This window comes from Balaenoptera borealis, assembly GCF_965194805.1.
Source record: "Balaenoptera borealis genome assembly, chromosome: X".
Classification (NCBI taxonomy): domain Eukaryota; kingdom Metazoa; phylum Chordata; class Mammalia; order Artiodactyla; family Balaenopteridae; genus Balaenoptera; species Balaenoptera borealis.
Genome location: NC_138881.1, coordinates 98,463,725 through 98,488,003, shown reverse-complemented (window position 1 = coordinate 98,488,003; position 24,279 = coordinate 98,463,725). Strand labels below are relative to the sequence as shown.

At 37.6% G+C, this 24,279-nt stretch overlaps 2 long non-coding RNA genes across 3 annotated transcripts in view; both read left to right on the top strand.

Moving 5' to 3' along the window:
- Positions 1 to 24,279, top strand: part of LOC309620798 — a 432,804-nt gene that overhangs the window by 329,813 nt on the left and 78,712 nt on the right. The window lies entirely within an intron of this gene.
- LOC309620794 overlaps positions 968 to 24,279 on the top strand; it is a 49,537-nt gene continuing 26,225 nt past the window's right edge. The window contains exons 1-2 of the long non-coding RNA XR_014239631.1: positions 968 to 7,629; positions 8,769 to 8,959. This is a non-coding gene — a long non-coding RNA (uncharacterized lncRNA). The remainder of the gene's footprint in view (positions 7,630 to 8,768; positions 8,960 to 24,279) is intronic.

The window sequence follows — 24,279 nt, the reverse complement described above, 5'->3', positions numbered from 1 at the left end:
ATACTGTGATTTTTGTTACATTTGTTAATGACAGTGCTGAATGACACACTCTGTAGTTTAGCCTGGGAAGCATGTCCTGGGGCTGCTACAGCAGCTGTGTCAGTCAGCTGAATTGAATATCTGGTGAACTAATAGCCAAATCAACACATTTGTTCCCTGCCTCTTGTCATACTAAAAAAGAAGAAAATGTGCTCAACTTATGAAAATGATACCATTGACCCTTTTAAAATACCTGGGAATTTCCCAGTTGGTGGTCATGAGCTTTCATGAAGCATACAACGCTATCTCCTTAGAACATACTGGGAGTAGGTGGAAGGTTCTCATTGGAGAATTAGGTTACCCACTGTCATCAGTCAATGCCCTGTTGTCCCTTTTAAGATGTTCACACCAGCACTGACACTTGCAGACCTAGCCTAGCCATTCTATAGCAAGAAGAGAATGGGCGAGAGAGTTTTCACTGTTCCATCTTATGGGGTACCAGGTCTGCTTCTGCTCTGCAGACTGCTTACCTGGCTGTGTTACCTTGAATCTGTGTTCTCCCAGGGACTAAAGTGGTCCTTGGATATGCTTGTATCCAGAGTTACCCGCCCTTTATTGTTCCACCTGGATCTGATCAGTGTCTTCCATTGTAGCATTTTGCCTAGGCTTTCTCTGAGATGCCAAATGTCCCATGTCCTCAAATTACCTACTTATGAATCCATGTGCCATCATCAAATTCATGGATTTGATGAATCCATCCAATCAAAATTCTAATTTCCTCGCTAAGTTTATTTTAATTGTGAATCAAGAGAAAGGCATATTTTTAAATTTTTTATACAATTTTTAAGGTTACTTACCATTTACAGTTATTACAAAATATTGGCTCTATTCCCCGTGTTGTACAATACATCTTTGAGGCTATCTTACACCCAACAGGTTGTACCTCCCACTCCCCCACCCCTATACTGCCTGCACCACACCTCCCCCCCCCGCCCCCCCCGTAACCACTAGTTTGTTCTCTGTCTCTGCGAGTCTGCTTTTTTGTTATATTCACTAGTTTGTTGCATTTTTTTAGATTCCACATATAAGGGATATCATACAGTATTTGTCTTTCTCTCTTATTTCACTTAGCATAATGCCCTCCAAGCCCATCCATGTTGCTGCAAATAGTAAAATTTTATTCTTTTTTATGGCTGAATAATATTCCATTGTGTGTGTGTGTATACATACATACATACCACATCTTCTTTACCCATTTATCTGTTGATGGACGCTTAGGCTGCTTCCATAGAGAAAGGCATAATTTTGAATTCATTCACCCTGATATGTCAGTGACTGAGAGTTCCTTATCCTCCCACATAGCTTTGCTGGCTTTAGGTAACCTCATCCATGTGGTAAAAGTGTTTGCTATGTGCCACACCCTTTGTTATGGGTCTGGTAAGTCCCCATTCTTGAGGAACCTGTGGTCTTGAGAGTGAGAAAGACATATAAACAAGAAATTATTAATACAATGTGGTACTTCCAATGATAGGGATATAATATGTTATAGAGAAGGGACCTAACTCGATCTTGAGGTGTCAAGGAAAGTGACTTGGAAGATGAGATGTGAACTGCATCTGAGAAGCAGGATTTAGCCAAGTGAAGTGAAGGTGAAGGTCATATTAAGCAGAATAGACAGCATGAGGCAACGGAGCTGAGAAAGAACATTGTGTGTGATGAAACCTACAAGCAATTCAGAGGTACAGAAAGTGGCAAAGAAGGAAACGCAAAACAGGAAGACAGAAGCCAGTTCATGGAAGGCTTTTTTTGTGTCAGAAAATTTGAGCTTTATTTGGAGGGCAATGGGGAGGAGTGAAGCAAAAATCGAGCAGAGAGGGAGATATTGAAGATACGGGAGAAGGGAGTGAATGACAGAATGTGGTGATGAAGATGGAAAGGAATGAGAATCCAGAGGACAGATGGAAGGGTTGCCTCTGCAGGAAATACTCCCTCTTCTGGGCTTTGTGCTTCTGCAAAAAATCTATTTGAAATCTAACTTTTCTGTATTCTGTGGATACAAGACACACTCTCCTCCTCTTTTGCTTCCTGCCTTTGTCTTAGCTCGTCCAGCCCAGTCTGCAAATTGCACCCTTGCCTAACGTCCAACACGATAGACTGTGAAAACGGGCCAGAATTTTCCTCTATAAGAGGTAGTTGATAAGTAACAGTAGCAGTTGAGTGGCATCTGACAGTTCACAAAGCCTTTTCACATCCATTATCTCACAACAGCCCTGTAAGGCAGGCAGAAAAGCTGTGGCCATACCCATTTTATGAGGCTCAGAAAGTTTAAGTTGTTTGTCCAGTGTGAAGTTACTGAAAATGAGTACGTGTCAGAGCTTCACCTGGAAGCCAAGTCTTGGAATTCTAGGTCCCATACCCTTTTCACTATACTCAGATGGTTATTCAAAGCTTTGTGTATGAGTAAATGGGTTGTATGGGTGAATAAGGAATCAAGCCCATTATCTCAACTTTTTGAGTACAGTTCTATATAGCGAGCTAATCTCATCTGCTGGATCAGCATCGAGTCATCATAAATAAACGAACCCAGCGTGTTTATGAAATGGGAAACGGAACTCCATTTCATCTCTGGGCTTCTTTGTGGACAATGTATATGGAAACTAACTTTTTATTAGCCATTTATTCTTTACTTTTCTTTAATTTTTATTTTATATTGGGGTATAGTTGATTTAGAATATTGTATTAGTTTCAGGTGTACAGCAGAGTGATACTTTTTTTTTGCAGACTATATTCCATTATAGGTTATTACAAGATATTGAATATAGTCCCCTGCGCTATATATGGTAAGTCCTTGTCACTTATCTATTTTATGTAGGGTACTTTGTATCTGTTAATCCCATACTCCTAATTTATCCCTCCCTCTGCCCTCTCCCCTTTGGTAACCATAAATTTGTTTTCTATGTCCGTGAGTCTATTTCTGTTTTGTTTCTTTGTTTTTGTGTTGGTTTTTTTTTTGGATTTTTTATTTTATATTGGAGTATAGTTGATTTACAAGGTTGTGTTAGTTTCCGGTGTACAACAAAGTGATACATATACATATATCCATTCTTTTTCAGATTCTTTTCCCATATAGGTTATTACAAAATACTGAGTAGAGTTCCCTGTGCTATATAGTAGGTCCTTGTCGATTGTCTACTTTATATATAGTAGTGTGTATATGTTAATCCCAAACTCCTAATTTATCCCTCCCCTAGTCATTTATTCATTGATTTAGTAGATCACCCAGATGATCTGATTTTTCTCTCTTCCCTTCTCCTTACTTCCCTTTGTTCTTTTCTTCTCAAGTACCATGGGGCCATCTCAGATAGAGCCAAAGTGGAGAAATATACTGTTAAGCAAGTGACACTGTATATCAAAAATTTGGGTGAAGGCTTAGCATTTAAAAGAATTGAAGTTCAAAACTCACATCCACTTTTGGTCTATTGAATTGCTCTAGCTTATATTTTCCTCATTAAGATAATTAAGACTTTACCATATATATTAGGCCTCTAGCTCTAATAAAATGAATAAAGTACATGAATAGGGGCAAAATGAGCTATTTGATTAATGGGTCTAGCATCTGGCTTATATACTGCAAACTTTCTATCATTTATTTAGCTGTCTGCCCCTGGAAGTACCTCAACTGAGACGGCATTGAAGACAAAATTAGGACCATTAAATTATTCAAACCCCTCCTCAATATATCATACCCTCTTAGTCTTTCTTTTATCCTTGTGCAGTTGTAGTCGACAAATTTAATCTATTTGCATGCTTGCTGATTGTAAGCCATTCTGGGCATGCAGATGCTGCATTAAATGTTGACTTTCAGTCACTCGCACTGAGTTGAGTAGGATAAAGTGTACCTGTTGTCTACCTACAGTTGACACTTTCCTTGTCGTTTTGCATCCCCCTGACATCTTCCACTTTCTTCAGTAACCTGCTATATGACCTTCTGAAATTTTCTTTCTTTTGCCATTTGTATTAAAAGGTAGCGCCACTGTCTTTTTTCCCTGGACTCACTGCAGTGTTTGCATTTCAGCCGGCTAGCTCACTCGGGCTGCTGGATAAAAGGGGGACCGAAGACTACAGGGAGATGGCAGGTGGGAGGCTGTCATTGCATTTCCTTGAGGATGGGGACTGGTAAAAAATGTTTGCCACACATAACTGAACCCAATTATGATATGACTAATAAAAGGCTCCCTTTAGCAAATATCCCTACTGTACTAGGGTAATTAATGATTATTCTCACAGGGCCTGAGAGAGATGACCAAACTCTCTCTCCTTCTGATATCTGCATTTGGAAAAATCTATTTCCCTTTATGAGAGAAGGTATATGAATGTGTGTGATTAACAGGATCATGAGCCCAGAAAATGTTTTTAGCCATTTCTCTACCTACTACTATGCTTGTCCTTGCTCTCCTCCTATATTGCTTCCAGGGTAGTATGTATGTACTCTGTAGGGAGCCATAATTGTGAGGTATTCTCCCTGCCTCATAATATCCCTTCAGATGTATAAACAAGTACTCAGACCTCATTTACTTATAGTCATCTATTTATTCAACAACCTTCATTGAGTACCTTCTTGGTGCCAGCCATTGTACTATGTGCTGGTGATTTAACAGTCAACAGGAAGACCTAGAACTTGCCCTGCTGGAGCTAAGAAGGAAAAGAGGGGCCACGGCAGAGAAAAAGGGGAGGAATCTACTTGAGATATGGTAGTCAGGTAAGATCTCTCCAAGAAAGTGATGAAGCTAAGAGTTGAAGCATGAAAGCAAATGTTTGTTTGTTTTTTTCATTGTGGTATTGTTGTTTTACAATGTTGTTTTAGTTTCTACTGTACAGTGGCGTTTCCTATGCCATACAGCAGGTTCTCATTAGTTATCTATTTTATACATATTAGTGTATATATGTTGATCCCAATCTCCCAATTCATCCCACCCCCGTTCCCCCCTTGGTGTCCATACGTTTGTTCTCTACATCTGTGTGTCTATTTCTGCCTTGCAAGCCGGTTCATTTGTACCATTTTTCTAGATTCCACATATATGTGTTAATATACGATATTTGTTTTTTTCTTTCTGACTTACTTCACTCTGTATGACAGTCTCTAGGTCCATCCACGTCTCTAGAAATGACCCACTTTCGTTCCTTTTTATGGCTGAGTAATATTCCATTGTATATATGTACCACATTCTTTATCTATTTGTCTATCGGTGGACATTTAGGTTGCTTCCAAGACCTGGCTATTGTAAATAGTGCTGCAATGAACATTGGGGTGCATGTGTCCTTTTGAATTATAGTTTTCTCTGGGTATATGCCCAGTAGTGGGATTGTCGGGTCATATGGTAATTCTATTTTTAGTTTTTTAAGGAAGCTCCACACTGTTCTCCATAGTGGCTGTATCAATTTACATTCCCACTAACAGTGCAGAAGGGTTCCCTTCTCTCCACACCCTCTCCAGCATTTATTGTTTGTAGATGTTCTGATGATGGCCATTCTGACCACTGTGAGGTGATACCTCGTTGTAGTTTTGATTTGCATTTCCCGAATAATTAGTGATGTTGAGCAGCTTTTCATGTGCCTCTTGGCCATCTGTATGTCTTCTTTGGAGAGACGTCTATTTAGATCTCCTGCCCATTTTTGGATTGGGTTGTTTTTTTTTATTAGTATTGAGCTGTATGACCTGTTTATATATTTTGGAGATTAATCCTTTATCCGTTGATTTGTTTGCAAATATTTTCTCCTATTCTGAGGGTTGTCTTTTTGTTTTATTTATATTTTCCTTTGCTATGCAAAAGCTTTTAAGTTTCATTAGGTCCCATTTGTTTATTTTTAGTTTTATTTCCATTTCTCTAGGAGGTTGGTCAAAAAAGATCTTGCTGTGATTTATGTCAAAGAGTGTTCTTCCTATGTTTTCCTCAAAGAGTTTTATAGTGTCTGGCCTTGCATTTAGGTCTTTAATCCATTTTGAGTTTATTTTTGTGTATGGTGTTAGGGAGTGTTCTAATTTCATTCTTTTACATGTAGCTGTCCAGTTTTCCCAGCACCACTTATTGAAGAGACTGTCTTTTCTCCATTGTATATCCTTGCCTCCTTTGTCATAGATTAGTTGACCATATGTGCGTGGGTTTATCTCTGGGCTTTCTATCCTGTTCCATTGATCTATATTTCTGGTTTTGTGCCAGTACCATATTGTCTTGAAAGTCAGGGAGCCTGATTCCGCCAACTCTTTTTTTTCTCAAGTTTGCTTTGGCTATTCAGGGTCTTTGTGTCTCCATACAAATTTTAAGATTTTTTTGTTCTAGTTCTGTGAAAAATGCCATTGGTAATTTGATAGGGATTGCATTGAATCTGTAGATTGCTTTGGGTAGTATAGTCATTTTGACAATATTGATTCTTCCAATCCAAGAACATGATATATCTCTCCATCTGTTTGTGTCATCTTTGATTTCTTTCATCAGTGTCTTATAGTTTTCTGAGTACAGGTCTTTTACCTCCTTAGGTAGGTTTATTCCTAGGTGTTGTTTTTGTTGCAATGGTGAATGAGATTGTTTCCTTAATTTCCCTTTCTGATCTTTTGTTGTTAGTGTATAGGAATGCAGGAGATTTCTGTGCATTAATTTTGTATCCTGCAATTTTACCAAATTCATTGATTAGCTTTAGTAGTTTTCTGGTGGCATCTTTAGGATTTTCTATGTATAGTATCATGTTATCTGCAAACAGTGACAGTTTTTTTTTTTTAACATCTTTATTGGAGTATAATTGCTTTCCAATGGTGTGTTAGTTTCTGCTTTATAACAAAGTGAATCAGTTATACATATACATATGTTCCCATATCTCTTCCCTCTTGCGTCTCCCTCCCTCCCACCCTCCCTATCCCACCCCTGTAGGTGGACAGTGACAGTTTTACTTCTTATTTTCCAATTTGTATTCCTTTTATTTATTTTTTTCTTCTCCAATTGCCATGGCTAGGACTTCCAAAACTATGTTGAATAATAGTGGCAAGAGTGGACATCCTTGTCTTGTTCCTGATCTTAGAGGAAATGATGAAAGCAAATCTGTTATTCAAACAAACAAACCATGGTGAAGAGTATCCCAGGTAGCGGGAACAGCATATGCAGATGTTTGGAAATTATGAGGAATGGAGAGAAAGCCATTGTAGCTGGAGTATAGTGAGTCCTGGAGAGTATGATACAAGATGAATGCAAAGAGGCAGATGGAAGTCAGAGTTTTAGGGCCTTGTAGGTCATGATAAGACATTTGAATTTTAAGTACACTGCCCTCAAAATCTCCTGGAAAGATATTAAGTAAGGGGGTGGTATGAACCACATGTATGAGCCCTATATTTCATGACTCATTTGGGCTATAGATATCTGTCCCTTATAACTTCCAATTCTTTTACTACTCTGGTTACCTGACTCTGGGTTTGCTCCATGTGTTTTAAGTGTTCCTCTTGCAGGCAGCCTCTAATTGCAAACCTGACACCACAATTTTAGCCTATGTCCCTGGCAGAGGACAGCGATGATCAGGTCTTGTGTTCTTGTAGTATATGGACGTCATTGCAGCTACAGGATGCCATTGACTCATGGTGATTTCAGTCAACATATGAGGACATAGGTAAGTGAAGTGCTTTAGGGCTGGGGCTCCTGCATTCTATGCTCAGTCTCCCAGGTCCTGCTCAATACCCACCTCCTTTATGAAATCTACCCTGGCTACCGCAGGATCCAGTTACTCTCTTTTCCTTGGTACTAAAATAGGGCTGATGGTCTCTGTCCTCCATTTGGCTGTTATCTTTTAATGCAGCGGTCACAAGTTGTCAGCAGATGAACTGGATTTGGCAGGCAGATGTGTTTTGTTTGCCCTGCTCAGCATTTTATAAAAAAATAAACTTAGTTTCCAGTGTTTCACATAAAAATCCAGATTTCGTTCTTTCCTAGAAATCTGAAGAACTGGCAACTCCGAGTTTGCCTTCCCATGTGACAACAAGCACCTGGGAATGCAGCTTCTGTCCTGTTTAGATAGTGCACGCGTTCTTTTATTTGTCATTGTCCCGAACACTTCTATCAGGCCTGTTTCACTTTTGTGTTACCTGCTAGCACCTGTAGACATGCAAATTTGTGATCTCAGCTTTCATACCTTGTGGCAAGTCCTTTAATATACTTCCAGTACCTAGAACAATGCCTACCGCATTGTTGGTACTCGATAAGCATTTGTGTTTTTGGTGTTTTAAAAATTTATTTATTTTTGGCTGCATTGGGTCTTCATTGCTGCACGCAGGCTTTCTCCAGTTGTGGTGAGCGGGGGCTACTCTTTGTTGCGGTGCATGGGCTTCTCATTGTGCTGGCTTCTCCTGTTGTGGAGCACGGGTTCTAGGCGCATGGGCTTCAGTAGTTGTGGCACACGGGCTCAGTATTTGTGGCTCGTGGGCTCTAGAGCGCAGGCTCAGTAGTTGTGGCGCACGGGCTTAGTTGCTCCGCAGCATGTGGGATCTTCCTGGACCAGGACTCAAACCCGTGTCCTCTGCATTGGCAGGCGGATTCTTAACCACTGTGCCACCAGGGAAGCCCGATAAGCATTTGTTAAGTTAATGAATATTATGTGCAGAACTAAATTCACAAGTTCTTTGAAGGAAAAAACTACATTCTGTATCTTTCAGCATCTCCTGTAGCATTCATAGAGTGCCCTATTCTTAGGTCCCAATAAATATTTTTGATAGATATAGTGAAGAAGATGCTTCGTCATATGATTTTTTATAGCATGCTGAATGATCTTTCTAGAGGATATAATTGTTTACAAGAATACTTTCCAAGTGGTATGTAATAGAGCACTGAGTCAACTAGTAGTCAAGAAATGGAGCCTCTAATCCCAATTCTGGAATGGACTCACTGTGTGACAATGGACAAGTGACATAACTTTGCAACTCTGCAGCATCCTCATCTGTAAGCAGGTACTTGTTTTATCTACCTCATTAGGTTAGTAGGGGAATTAAATGAAACAGTGCAGATTCAGTGTTTTTGCATTTGTGCATTCATCATAGGTGTTTTACTCTTTATATGTGCTTTAAAGTCTTGTTATTTTAAAATGTTATATATGTTATAAGCTGAGGTCATTTCGTAATGTGCCGGAATACCATAAGCAAATTTGTATCTCATTTGGTATGTGTCATAGTTCATACACTTATTCTATTCATGCTAGCGTCAAAGGACAAAAGAGCCCTGGGTAAGATGGAAAAAAACTACTAGCATCTAACTTCTCTCTCCATCAAACACATTATGGCAGGCTCTAATCAAGGTACCATTCATTCCATGCTTAGTGGTAGCATATGCGAATTGCAAGCGAAGTTCTTAAGAAAAAACTATTGCTCCCCTATACCCGTGAACTTAAATATATGAAGTGACAGCAGTACACACACCAAAGATGGTATTACTAATTTCATGGAGGCTAACTAGGGGGAAATTTAGCTTTTTGTAGGTAAGTGTAGGTGAGTGATTGAACAGTGGTTCATGCTTCCAGGTATAAGTATGGCGTCTCTGTGGTTCACTAATTCCAGTGTTAGTAATGTCTAGTGCCCATCTTCACGCCTTTGACAATTATTTCTGAGTGTCATTGCAGAAGACTGCTGGACGTTAGGTAGTAGATCCTCTATAGAGTTCGTTTGATTCCACAGTTATAGGCACCTTCAATTAACTTGCTCTTTTACCATATTGTGGGATATCTGTTAGTTGTACAAAACTTATAGCAATGAAAGTGATTCCGGACCATAGATATGCAAATGCATTTTGTCTCATAGAGACTCTGCCCTGTAGAAAAGATAATCTCAAACACTGCATTTTATTGCCTTATGGATTATTAACTGGCGTTGTAATTACAAATAAATTCAGTGAAGCCTTTGTGATTATTTATCCATCTTCCTAATTCTTATTTGAACTGGTTTCAAAATCCTACTGCTTCCTTCATTAATTACATGAAATCTTGTTCACATTTTCATTTTTTTAATTTACATGAGTGTCATGTTTTTTATGTTTTTTTAAAATTTTTATTTTATATTGGAATATAGTTGATTAACAATGTTGTGTTAGTTTCAGGTGTACAGCAGATTTATTCAGTTGTATATCTATATGTATCTATTCTTTTTCAAATTCTTTTCCCATCTAGGTTATTACAGAGTATTGAGCAGAGTTCCCTGTGCTATACAGTAGGTCCTTGTTGGTTATCTATTTTAAATATAGCAGTGTGTACATGTCAATCCCAAACTGCCAATCTATCCCTCCCCACCCTTTTCCCTGGTAACCACTAGTTCATTTTCTAAGTCTGTGAGTCTGTTTCTGTTTTGTAAATAAGTTCATTTGTACCTTTTTTTTAGATTCCACATATAAGTGATATCATATGATGTCTTTCTCTGTCTGACTTACTTCACTTAGTATGATAATCTCCAGGGCCATCCATGTTGCTGCAAATGGCATCATCTCATTCTTTTTAATTGCTGAGTGATACTCCACTGTATATATGTACCACATCTTCTTTATCCATTCCTCTGTCGATGTACATTTAGGTTGCTTCCATGTCTTGGCTATTGTGAACAGCACTTCAATGAACACTGGTGCATGTATCCTTTCGAATCATGTTTTTCTCCAGATATATGCCCAGGAGTGGTTTGTGGGATCATATGGTAGCTCTATTTTTAGTTTCTTAAGGAACCTCCATACTGTTCTCCATAGTGGCTGTATCAATTTACATTCCCACCAACAGTGTAGGAGGGTTCCTTTTTCTCTGCACCCTCTCCTGCATTTATTGTTTGCAGACTTTCTGATGATGGCCATTCTGACTGGTGTGAGGTGATACCTCATTGTAGTTTTGATTTGCATTTCTCTAATAATTAGTGATGTTGAGCATCTTTTCATGTGCCTCTTGGCCATCTGCGTGTCTTCTTTGGAGTAATGTCTATTTAGGTCTTCTGCCCATTTTTTGATTGGGCTGTTTGCTTTGATATTGAGCTGTATGAGCTGTTTGTAAGTTTTGGAGACTAATCCCTTGTCGGTCGCCTGGTTTGCAAATGTCTTCTCCCATTCTGTGAGTTGTCTTTTCATTTTGTTTATGGTTTCCTTTGCTGTGCAAAAGCTTTTGAGTTTCATTAGGTCCCATTTGTTTATTTTTGTTTTTATTTCCATTACTCTAGGAGATGGATCAAAAAGATATTGCTGAGATTTCTGTCAAAGAGTGTTCTGCCTATATTTTCCTCTAAAAGTTTTATAGTATCCGGTCTTACAAGAGTCATGTTTTAATTCTTTGAAAATTATACTTTAATGCCAATGCCGCCAGTTCTGGTATTCTTTTTCTAGGAATACGAAAAAAATCAGAGCTAGAAGGACCTGAAAGCTTTTAGTTACATAGAAATACTAGCACATTGTACAAAATATACAAGAAAGTTCACTGCAGTATTGCTTGCAATAGTGAAAAACTGGAAACAACCTATGAGTACATCAAGAGGAGACTACATAAATGAGGTATATACATACTAGGAGAATACTGTGTAGCCATTAAAATGAATGAGATAGCCATTTAAATGAATGACTCAGGCATATATAAGTGCATGATAGGCTGTGATCTTTAAGACATATTGTTATATGAGAAAATTGTGTAACATTATGTGAAGTATTGTCCTATGTAAAGTAAGAAAAAGCATCTTTATACATTATATCCAAATAATTATATATTTATAGAAAGAAGTCTAAAATATATATATAAACTGATGATAGTTATCTCTGGGAAATAAGATCAAGAAAGGGTAAAGAGACTTTTAACTTTTACTATACACATTTCTATATTGGTCAGTTTTAAAACTAAAAATTGTGCATGATTTTGGTAAACAACAAAAATGAAAGAAATGATCTTCTAAGCAACACAATAAACATTTTATTATTATAATCCAAGTATAAAATAAATATCCACTAGTCAATACTGATAGACACAAATGTTTTAATAAGTAAATAAATGGAGGAGGCAAATTTTCCTTATAGAAGAATTACAAATTGTATGTATGTGTATGTGCATGCATGTTTATCTCCTTCCTCCCTTGAGTGTGGATTTAATGATTCACTTCTAAAGAAAAGAGTGTAGAAAGATAAAAATAACACCTTTTACAGTGGAGAAATTTGGCAAATACTACCCGTGGTAGGCAGAATATCCACTGCCCCCCCCCCCACACACACACACAGCTGTTCATGTCCTAATCCCTGGAATCTGCAAATATATTACAGTACATGGCAAAGGGGGGTTGCTAATCAAATGACCTATATATAGGAAGATTATCCTGGATTAACTGGCTGGGTCCAGTATTCACAAGAGTCCCTAAATAGGAAAGGAAAAACGAGCTAGTCAGAGGCAGATATGACTAAGGAAGCAGTGTCAGAACGATGCAATGTGGGAAGGACTCAGCCAGCAGTGGCTGACTGAAGACAGGGGAAGGAGGCAATGAGCCAAGGAATGCAAGTGGCCTCTGCAAGTTGGAAAAAGGCAAGGAAATGGATTCTCCCCTAGACTCTCTAGAAAGAAATGCAGCAATGCCAGCACCTTGATTTTAGCTCAGTTCTATGTCATACTTCTGAACTCTAGAACTGTAAGATAATACAATTTTTATAACCCATTGGGTTTTAACAATTTGTTATGTCAGCCATAGAAAACTACTACAGAGACACTTTAACCAAGTTTTCGAGATTAACATCACCAATGATCAGTCATGCAGGCATCATGTACTACTTACTCCCTGATATGATGTGATGAGAAGGGCACTTTATCTCTGTGGTATCCTTACCCAAAACCCATAACCTCAGTCAAATCATAAGAAAAATATTAGACAAACCCCACTTGAGGGACATTCTGGGAAGTATATGACCAGTACTCCTCAAATCTGTCAAGGTCATGAAAAGCAAAGAAAGACAGAAATTGTCACAGACCAGAGAACACTGAGGAGATACAATAACTAAAGGCACCATGGATTGGATTCTGGAACTGAAAAAGGACAGAAGTGGGAAAACTGGTGAAATTTGAATCAAGTCTGAAGTTTAGTTTATAGTAAGTTACCACTGTTGGTTTCTTAGTTTTGATGAGTCTACCATACTGATGTAAGATGTTAACAATAAGAGAAACTGGGGGAGGAGTATATGGGGGCTCTCTATTATCTCTGCAACTTTTTGGTAAAGCTAAAATTATTCCAAAATAAATCATTTGTTTTTTAAAAAGATAATGTAGTCTAACCACTTTACTAAATGAGGAAACTGAAGTTCAGAGAGGGAAAATGACTTATTCAAAATAATATAGTTCACTTATGAAAATTTCACCTCTTTCATTTCCAGTGAATTTATTGGTTGATTTTTTTTCTAAGCCTTAAAAATCTGTTCTCCAAAATTCAGCTCTATCAATCTAATCCACATTTTCTACTACTACCTAACTTTCATCTTGCAATTCTTACCTCCTTTGGGTATTTCTCATGTCACTGGGCTAAAAGAATATTAATACTTGTTCATAATAATTGTTCTCATTTCCTGCTTTAGCAACTAATATCACCTAAGAAATACTGACTGGAAGAAGAAGTAGGATATTTTTACTTTGTTAAGGCTGTTGCCTGATTTTCCTAAAGTTTGCCCTGATTTCTCATTAACCCTATACTGTGATGCATTTTTACATTTTTAATTGAGGTATAACTGACATATAACATTATATTAGTTTCAAGCGTACAACATAATGGTTTGGTATTTGTATACACTGTGAAATGATCACCACAATAAGACTAGTTAACGTCTGTCACCATACATAGTTACCAATTTTTTTTTTTTTTTCTTGTGAGGAAAACTTTTAAGATCTACTTTCTTGGCAAACTTTCAAATATGCAATGCAGTATTATTAACTATAGTCACCATGCTGTACATTACATCCCCATGACTTATTTATTTTATAACTGGAAGTTTGTACCTTTTGTCTCCCTTCATCTATATCACCCACCTCCACACCCCCTGCCAAACACCAATCTCTTGTTTGAATCTATGAGCTTGGTGTTTTGTTTTTGCTTTTTTAGATTTTACGTATAAGTGAGATTATATGGTATGTGTCTTTCTCTGCCTGACTTATTTAGCATAATGCCTTCAAGGTCCATCCATGTTGTTGCAAATGGCAAGATTTCATTCTCTTTTTATGCCTGAATAATATTCCATTGTGTGTGTGTGTGTGTGTGTGTGTGTGTGTGTACGTGTAGTATGTGTATATATACATACATATACATTATTAGGTCCCATTTATTTATTTTTACTTTTATTTCCTTTGCTTTAGGAGATGGATCAAAAAAATATTGCTGTGATTTATGTCAAAGAGTGTTCTATGTTTTCTTCTAGGAGTTTTATGGTTTCAGGTCTTAAATTTAGGTCTTTAATCCAATTTATTTTTGTATATGATGTTAGAGAATGTTCTAATTTCATTCTTTTACATGTAGCTGTCCAGTTTTCCCAGTAACACTTATTGAAGAGGCTGTCTTTTCTCCACTGTATCTTCTTGCCTCCTTTGTTGTAGATGGTTGTATATGGCCTTTATTATGTTGAGGTATGTTCCCTCTTATGCCTACTTTCTGGAGAGTTTTTTTATAAATGGATATTGAATTTTGTCAAAAGCTTTTTTCTGCATCTAGTGAGATGATCATATGGTTTTTATGCTTCAATTTGTGGCTATTGAAAAATCCTTGCATCCCTGGGATAAATCCCACTTGATCATGGTGAAAGATCCTTTTAATGTATTGTTGGATTCGGATTGCTAATATTTTGTTGAGGATTTTTGTGTTTATGTTCATCAGTAATATTGCCATGTAATTTTCTTTTTTGTGATATCTTAGTCCGGTTTTGGCATCAGGGTGATGCTGGCTTCATAGAATGAGTTCAGCAGTGTTTCTTCCTCTGCAATTCTTGGAATAGTTCAAGAAGGATAGGTGTTAACTCTTGGCCAAATATTTGGTAGAATTCACCTGTGAAGCCATCTGGCCATGGAGTTTTGTTTGTTGGGAGTTTCTTTTGGTCTATTCAATTTTCTATTTCTTCCTTTATCAGTCTTGGAAGATTGTACATTTCTAGGAATTTGTCCATTTCTTCTAGGTTGTCCATTTTATTGGTATATCATTGTTCGAAGAACTCTCTTATAACCCTTTGTATTTCTGTGGTGTTGGCTGTAACTTCTCATTTTTGACCTCTGATTATATTGATTTGGGCCTTTATTTTCTTGATCAGTATGACTAAAGGTTTATCAATTTTGTTTATCTTTCCAAAGAACCAGCTCTTAGTTTCATTGATCTTTTCTATTGTGGGGTTTTTTTTTTTTTTTGGTCTCTATATTTTTTCTTCTCTGAACTTTATGATTTCCTTCCTTCTAATAACTTTGGGTTTTGTTTGTATTCTTTTCCTAGTCCCTTTAGGTATAACCTTAGGTTGTTTATTTGAGATTTTTCTTGTTTCCTGAGGTAAGCTTGTATCACTATGAATTTCTACCTTAGAACTGCTTTTGTTTTGTCCCAAAGATTTTGGATTGTTGTGTTTTCCTTTTTGTTTGTCTCCAGGTATTTTTTGATTTCCTCTTTGATTTCTTCAAATGCTGTTTATCCATTCAGCCCCTCTATGTCTTTTTCTTTTTTGAATTTTGTTATTTATTTTTTTATACTGCAGGTTCTTATTAGGCATCAATTTTATACACATCAGTGTATACATGTCAATCCCAATCTCCCAATTCATCACACCCCCACCCCCCACTGCTTTCCCCCCTTGGTGTCCATACGTTTGTTCTCCACATCTGTGTCTCAATTTCTGCCCTGCAAACCGGTTCATCTGTACCATTTTTCTAGGTTCCACGTATATGCGTTAATATACGATATTTGTTTTTCTCTTTCTGACTTACTTCACTCTGTATGACAGTCTCTAGATTCATCCACGTCTCAACAAATGACCCAATTTTGTTCCTTTTTATGGCTGAGTAATATTCCATTGTATATATGTACCACATCTTCTTTATCCATTCATCTGTTGATGGGCATTTAGGTTGCTTCCATGACCTGGCTATTGTAAATAGTGCTGCAGTGAACATTGCGGTGCATGTGTCTTTTTGAATTATGGTATTCTCTGGGTATATGCCCAGTAGTGGGATTGCTGGATCATATGGTAATTCTATTTTTAGTTTTTTAAGGAACCTCCATACTGTTCTCCATAGTGGCTGTATCAATTTACATTCCCACTAACAGTGCAAGAGGGTTCCCTTCTCTCCACACCCTCTCCAGCATTTATTGTTTGTACATGTTCTGATGATGGCTATTCTGACCAGTGTGAGGTGATACCTCATTGTAGTTTTGATTTGCATTTCTCGAATAATTAGTGATGTTGAGCAGCTTTTCATGTGCCTCTTGGCCATCTGTATGTCTTCTTTGGAGAGACGTCTATTTAGATCTCCTGCCCATTTTTGGATTGGGTTGTTTTTTTTTATTAGTATTGAGCTGTATGACCTGTTTATATATTTTGGAGATTAATCCTTTGTCCGTTGATTTGTTTGCAAATATTTTCTCCTATTCTGAGGGTTGTCTTTTTGTTTTATTTATATTTTCCTTTGCTGTGCAAAAGCTTTTAAGTTTCATTAGGTCCCATTTGTTTATTTTTAGTTTTATTTCCATTTCTCTAGGAAGTTGGTCAAAAAAGATCTTGCTGTGATTTATGTCAAAGAGTGTTCTTCCTATGTTTTCCTCTAAGATTTTCATAGTGTCCAGTCTTACATTTAGGTCTTTAATCCATTTTGAGTTTATTTTTGTGTATGGTGTTAGGGAGTGTTCTAATTTCATTCTTTTACAGGTAGCTGTCCAGTTTTCCCAGCACCACTTATTGAAGAGACTGTCTTTTCTCCATTGTATATCTTTGCCTCCTTTCTCATAGATTAGTTGACCATAGGTGCGTGGGTTTATCTCTGGGCTTTCTATCTTGTTCCATTGATCTATGTTTCTGTTTTTGTGCCAGTACCATGTTGTCTTGATTACTGTAGCTTTGTAGTATAGTCTGAAGTCAGGGAGTCCGATTCCTCCAGCTCCATTTTTTTCCCTCAAGACTGCTTTGGCTCTTCAGGGTCTTTTGCATCTCCAAATTTTTTTTTTAATAATATCTATCATAACTATTTCTTTTTTTTCTTTTTAAAATTTATTTATTCATTTATTTAATTTGGGGCTGCATTGGTTCTTCACTGCTGCATGCGGGTTCTCTCTAGCTGCTGAGAGCGGGGGGCTACTCTTTGATGCGGTGCGTGGGCTTCTCACTGCGGTGGCCTCTCCTGCCGCGAAGCACAGGCTCCAGGCGCATGGGCCTCAGCAGTTGTGGCACATGGGCCCAGCCGCCCTGTGGCATGTGGGATCCTCCCGGACCAGGGCCCAAACCCGCGTTCCCTGCACCGGCAGGCAGACCCCCAACGACTGCGCCACCAGGGAAGCCCTCCATACAAATTTTAAGATGATTTGTTCTAGTTCCATAAAAGATGCCATTGGTAATTTGATAGGGATTGCATTGAATCTGTAGATTGCTTTGGGTAGAATAGTCATTTTCACAATATTGATTCTTCCAATCCAAGAACATGGTATATCTCTGAATCTGTCTGTATCATGTTTAAGGTTTTCATCAGTGTCTTATAGTTTTCTGCATACAGGTCTTTTGTCTTCCTAGGTATGTTTATTCCTATGTATTTTATTGTTTTTGTTGCAATGGTAAATGGGAGTGTTTCCTTAATTTCTCTTTCAGATTTTTCATCATTAGTGTATAGGAAAGCAAGAGATTTCTGTCCATTAATTTTGTATCCTGAAACTTTACCAAATTCATTGATTAGCTCTAGTAGTTTTCTGGTGGCATTTTTAGGATTCTCTATGTATAGTATCATGTCATCTGCAAAGAGTGACAGTTTTACTTCTTCTTTTCCAATTTGTATTCCTTTTATTTCTTTTTCTTCTCCTGTTGCCGTGGCTAGGACTTTCAAAACTATGTTAAATAACAGTGGTGAGAGTGGACATCCTTGTCTTGTTCCTGATCTTAGAGGAAATGCTTTCAGTTTTTCACCATTGAGAATGATGTTTGCTATGGGTTTGTCGTATATGGCCTTTATTATGTTGAGGTAGGTTCCCTCTATGCCCACTTTCTGGAGAGCTTTTATCATAAATGGGTGTTGAATTTTGTCAAAAGCTTTTTCTGCATCTATTGAGATGATCATATGGTTTTTCTCCTTCAATTTCTTAATATGGTTTATCACATTGACTGATTTGCATACAGTGAAGAATCCTTGCATCCCTGGGATAAATCCCACTTGATCATGGTGTATGATCCTTTTAATGTGTTGTTGGATTCTGTTTGCTAGTATTTTGTTGAGGATTTTTGCATCTATATTCATCAGTGATATTGGTCTGTAATTTTCTTTTTTTGTAGTATCTTTGTCTGGTTTTGGTATCAGGGTGATGGTGGCCGCATAGAATGAGTTTGGAAGTGTTCCTTCCTCTGCAATTTTGTGGAAGATTTTGAGAAGGATGGGTGTTAGCTCTTCTCTAAATGTTTGATAGAATTCACCTGTGAAGCCATCTGGTCCTGGACTTTTGTTTGTTGGAAGATTTTTAATCACAGTTTCCATTTCATTACTTGTTATGGGTGTGTTCATAGTTTCTGTTTCTTCCTGGTTCAGTCTTGGAAGGTTATACCTTTCTAAGAATTTGTCCATTTCTTCCAGGTTGTCCATTTTATTGGCATAGAGTTGCTTGTAGTAGTCTCTTAGGATGCTTTGTATTTCTGCGGTGTCTGTTGTAACTTCTCCTTTTTCATTTCTAATTTTATTGATTTGAGTCCTCTCCCTCTTTTTCTTGATGAGTCTGGCTAATGGTTTAACCATTTTGTTTGTCTTCTCAAAGAACCGGCTTTTAGTTTTATTGATCTTTGCTATTGTTTTCTTTGTTTCTATTTCAATTATTTCTGCTCTGATCTTGATGATTTCTTTCCTTCTGCTAACTTTGGGTTTTGTTTGTTCTTCTTTGTCTAGTTCCTTTAGGTGTAAGGTTAGATTGTTTATTTGAGATTTTTCTTGTTTCTTGAGGTAGGCTTGTATAGCTATAAACTTCCCCCTTAGGACTGCTTTTGCTGCATCCCATAGGTTTTGGATCTTCGTGTTTTCATTGTCATTTCTCTCTAGGTATTTTTTGATTTCCTCTTTGATTGCTTCAGTGACCTCTTGGTTATTTAGTAACGTATTGTTTAGCCTCCATGTGTTTGTGTTTTTTACGTTTTTTTCCCTGTAATTCTAATCTCATAGCATTGTGGTCAGAAAAGATGCTTGATATGATTTCAATTTTCTTAAATTTACTGAGGCTTGATTTGTGACCCAAGATGTGATCTATCCTGGAGAATGTTCTGTGCACACTTCAGAAGAAAGTGTAATCTGCTGTTTTTGGATGGAATGTCCTATAAATATCAATTAAATCTATCTGGTCTATTGTGTCATTTAAAGCTTCTGTTTCCTTATTTATTTTCATTTTGGATGATCTGTCCATTGGTGAAAGTGAGGTGTTAAAGTCCCCCACTATTATTGTGTTACTTTCGATTTCCTCTTTTAGAGCTGTTAGCAGTTGCCTTATGTATTGAGATGCTCCGATGTTGGGTGCATATATAATTGTTATATCTTTTTCTTGGATTGATCTCTTGATCATTATGTAGTGTCCTTCCTTGTCTCTTGTAACATTCTTTATTTTAAAGTCTATTTTATCTGATATGAGTATAGCTACTCCAGCTTTCTTTGGATTTCCATTTGCATGGAATATCTTTTTCCATCCCCTCACTTTCAGTCTGTATGTGTCCCTAGGTCTGAATTGGGTCTCTTGTAGACAGCCTATATATATGGGTCTTGTTTTTGTATCCATTCAGCAAGCCTGTGTCTTTTGGTTGGAGCATTTAATCCATTCACGTTTAAGGTAATTATCGATATGTATGTTCCTCTGACCATTTTCTTAATTGTTTTGAGTTTGTTTTTGTAGGTCCTTTTCTTCTCTTGTGTTTCCCAGTTAGAGAAGTTCCTTTAGCATTTGTTGTAGAGCTGGTTTGTTGGTGCTGAATTCTCTTAGCTTTTGCTTGTCTGTAAGGCTTTTGATTTCTCCATCAAATCTGAATGAGATCCTTGCTGGGTAGAGTAATCTTGGTTGTAGGTTCTTCCCTTTCATCACTTTAAGTGTATCATACCTCTCCCTTCTGACTTGTAGAGTTTCTGCTGAGAAATCAGCTGTTAACCTTATGGGAGTTCCCTTGTATGTTATTTGTCATTTTTCCCTTGCTGCTTTCAATAATTTTTCTTTGTCTTTAATTTTTGCCAGTTTGATTACTATGTATCTCGGTGTGTTTCTCCTTGGGTTTATTCTGTATGGGACTCGCTACGCTTCCTGGACTTGGGTGGCTATTTCCTTTCCCATGTTAGGGAAGTTTTTGACTATAATCTCTTCAAATATTTTCTCTGGTCCTTTCTCTCTCTCTTCTCCTTCTGGGACCCCTATAATACGAATGTTGTTGCGTTTAATGTTGTCCTAGAGGTCTCTTAGGCTGTCTTCATTTCTTTTCATTCTTTTTTCTTTAGTCTGTTCCGCAGCAGTGCATTCCACCATTCTGTCTTCCAGGTCACTTATCCGCTCTTCTGCCTCAGTTATTCTTCTACTGATTCCTTTTAGGGTATTTTTCATTTCAGTTATTGTATTGTTCATCTCTGTTTGTTTGTTCTTTAATTCTTCTAGGTCTTTGTTAATCATTTCTGGCATCTTCTCAATCTTTGCCTCCATTCTTATTCCGAGGTCCTGGATCATCTTCACTATCATTATTCTGAATTCTTTTTCTGGAAGGTCGCCTATCTCCACTTCATTTAGTTGTTTTTCTGGGGTTTTATCTTGTTCCTTCATCTGGTACATAGCCCTCTGCTTTTTCATCTTGTCTATCTTTCTGTGAATGTGGTTTTTGTTTCACAGGCTGCAGGATTGTAGTTCTTCTTACTTCTGCTGCCTGCCCTCTGGTGGTTGAGGCTATCTCCCCTCTACGTCTTTTCATTAGAGAATTCAATCCATTTACATTTAAAGTAATTGTTAATAGATGTGTAATTGGCATTTTGTTAATTTTTTTCTGGCTGCTTTGTGGTTCCTCTGTTCCTTTTTTCTGTACTTGCTCTCCTCCATTGTGATATAATGATTTTATGTATTGGTATGCTTAGATTTCGTCCTCTTTATGTTTTGTTTATCTACTATAGGTTTTGTTTTGTGGTTAGCACAAGGTTTACATATAACAGCTTATATTTATAACAGTGTATTTTAAGCTGATAAAAACTTATATTTGAATGCATACTAACGTTCTATATTTTTACTCTCCCTTACACCCTACCACATTTTAGGTTTTTGATGTCACATCGTACATCTTTTTATCATGTGTATCCCTTAACTATTGTAGTTATACTTATTTATACTTCTTTTGTCTTTTAATCTTCATACTAGCCTTTTAAGTGATTATTCGACTACCTTTACCATATGTATTTGCCCATACCAGTGAGATTTATACTTTCGTATGTTTTCTGTTTTAATTAGTGCTCTCTCTTTTCAGCTTAAAGAAGTTCCTTTAACATTCCTTGTAAGGCTCGTTATTTGGTGATGAAATCCTTTAGCTTTTGCTTGGCTAGAAAACTCTCTCTCCTTTAATTCTGAAAGATAACTTTGCCAGGTAGCGTATTCTTTGTTGGAAGTTATTTTTTTCTTTCAGTACTTTGACTGTATATCATTGCCATTCCCTTCTGGCCTGCAATGTTTTTGTTGAAGAATCTGCTTATAGTATTATGTGGGTTACCTTGTATATGACAAGTTTTTCTCTTGTGCTTTTAAGATTCTTTTCTTGTCTTTAACTTTTAACATTTTAGTTATAATGCATATGGGTGTGAGTCTCTTTGGGATCATTGATTGGTTGCTTTTGCACTGGGCCCTGGGGTGGTGAGTCTGAGCACATGAGCCCTTTGAGGGCTGTTTCTCAGTTCACTATAGCACTGTAGTCCTTGTGGACACAAGCCCTGTTGGTTGTCAAAGCTAGATATTTAGGCAGCTCATCTTCCAGATAATCCAGATAAAGGTCCTAAACAATGTAGTGCCTGATGTGAGAGGTTCAAACGAATCACTCCTCAGGGAGGAGATCCGGGTTTTCGGATCTCTCCCAATTGTGGGTCACCATGCTGTGGGTGAGATTTATGGCAAGATTGCGTCTCTGCCTCTTACCCACTTTGATATGGATTTTTTTTTCTTGTTTGCCCACTGTTTAGGAGTCATTCAGCTAGTTTAAGGGTATTTTTCAGAGGAAATTGTTCCATATGTAGCTGTACATTCCGTGTATAGGGAGAGGTGAATTCAGGATCTTCCTGTGTCACCATCTTGAACCAGAACCCTCGTCTCTTTTTTTTTTAACATCTTTATTGCAGTATAATTGCATTACAGTGTTGTGTTAGTTTCTGTCGTATAACAAAGTGAATCAGCTATATATATACATATATCCCCATATGCCCCGCCTCCTGCATCACCCTCCCCTTCTCCATCCCTCTAGGTGGTCACCAAGCACCGAGCTGATCTCTCTGTGCTATGCGGCTGCTTCCACTAGCTATCTATTTTACATTTGATAGTGTATATATGTCAATGCCACCCTCTCACTTCTTCCCAGGTTACACTTCCCCCTGCCTTTGTCCACAAGTCCATTCTCAACGTCTGTGTCTTTATTCCTGTCCTGCCCCTAGTTTCTTCAGAACCATGTTATTTTTTGTTTTTAGATTCCATATATATGTGTTAGCATACGGTATTTGTTTTTCTCTGACTTACTTCACTCTGTCTGACAGACTCTAGGTCCATCCACCTCACTACAAATAACTCAATTTCATTTCTTATGGCTGAGTAATATTCCATTGTATATATATGCCACATCTTCTTTATCCATTCATCTTTCGATGGACACTTAGGTTGCTTCCATGTCCTGGCTATGGTAAATAGTTCTGCAGTGAACATTGTGGTCCATGACTCATTTTGAATTATGGTTTTCTCAGGGTATATGCCCAGTAGTAGGATTGCTGGGTCATATGGTAGTTCTATTTTTAGGTTTTTAAGGAACCTCCATACTGTTCTCCGTAGTGGCTATATCACTTTACATTCCACCAACAGTGCAAGAGGGTTCCCTTTTCTCTACACTCTCTCCAGCATTTGTTGTTTGTAGATTTTCTGATGCTGCCCATTCTAACTGGTGTGAGGTGGTACCTCGTTGTAGTTTTGATTTGCATTTCTCTAATAATTAGTAATGTTGAGCATATTTTCATGTGCTTCTTGGCCATCTGTATATCTTCGTTGGAGAAATGTCTATTTAGATCTGCCCATTTTGGGGTTGGGTTGGTTAATTTTTTGATATTGAGCTGCATGAGCTGCTTGTATATTTTGGAGATTAATCCTTTGTCGCTTCGTTTGCAAATATTTTCTCCCATTCTGAGGGTTGTCTTCCTCTTGTTTATATGGTTTCCTTTACTGTGCAAAAGCTTTTAAGTTTCATTAGGTCCCATTTGTTTATTTTTGTTTTTTTTTATTTCCATTTCTCTAGGAGGTGGGTCAAAAAGGATCTTGCGGTGACTTATATCATGGAGTGTTCTTCCTAAGTTTTCCTCTAAGAGTTTTATAGTGTCTGGCCTTACATTTAGGTCTTTAATCCATTTTGAGTTTATTTTTGTGTATGGTGTTAAGAAGTGTTCTAATTTCATTCTTTTACATGTAGCTGTCCAGTTTTCCCAGCACCACTTATTGAAGAGGCTGTCTTTTCTCCATGTATATTCTTGCCCCCTTTATCAAAGATAAGGTGGCCATATGTGCGTGGGTTTACCTCTGGGCTTTCTATCCTGTTCCATTTATCTATATTTCTGTTTTTGTGCCAGTACCAAACTGTCTTGATTACTGTAGCTTGGTAGTATAGTCTGAAATCAGGGAGCCTGATTCCTCCAGCTCCATTTTTCTTTCTCAAGATTGCTTTGGCTATTCGGGGTCTTTTGTGTTTCCATACAAACTGTGCAATTTTTTGTTCTAGTCCTGTGAAAAATGCCACTGGTAGTTTGATAAGGATTGCATTGAATCTGTAGATTGCTTTGGGTAGTAGAGTCATTTTCACAATGTTGATTCTTCCAATCCAAGAACATGGTATAATCTCTCCATCG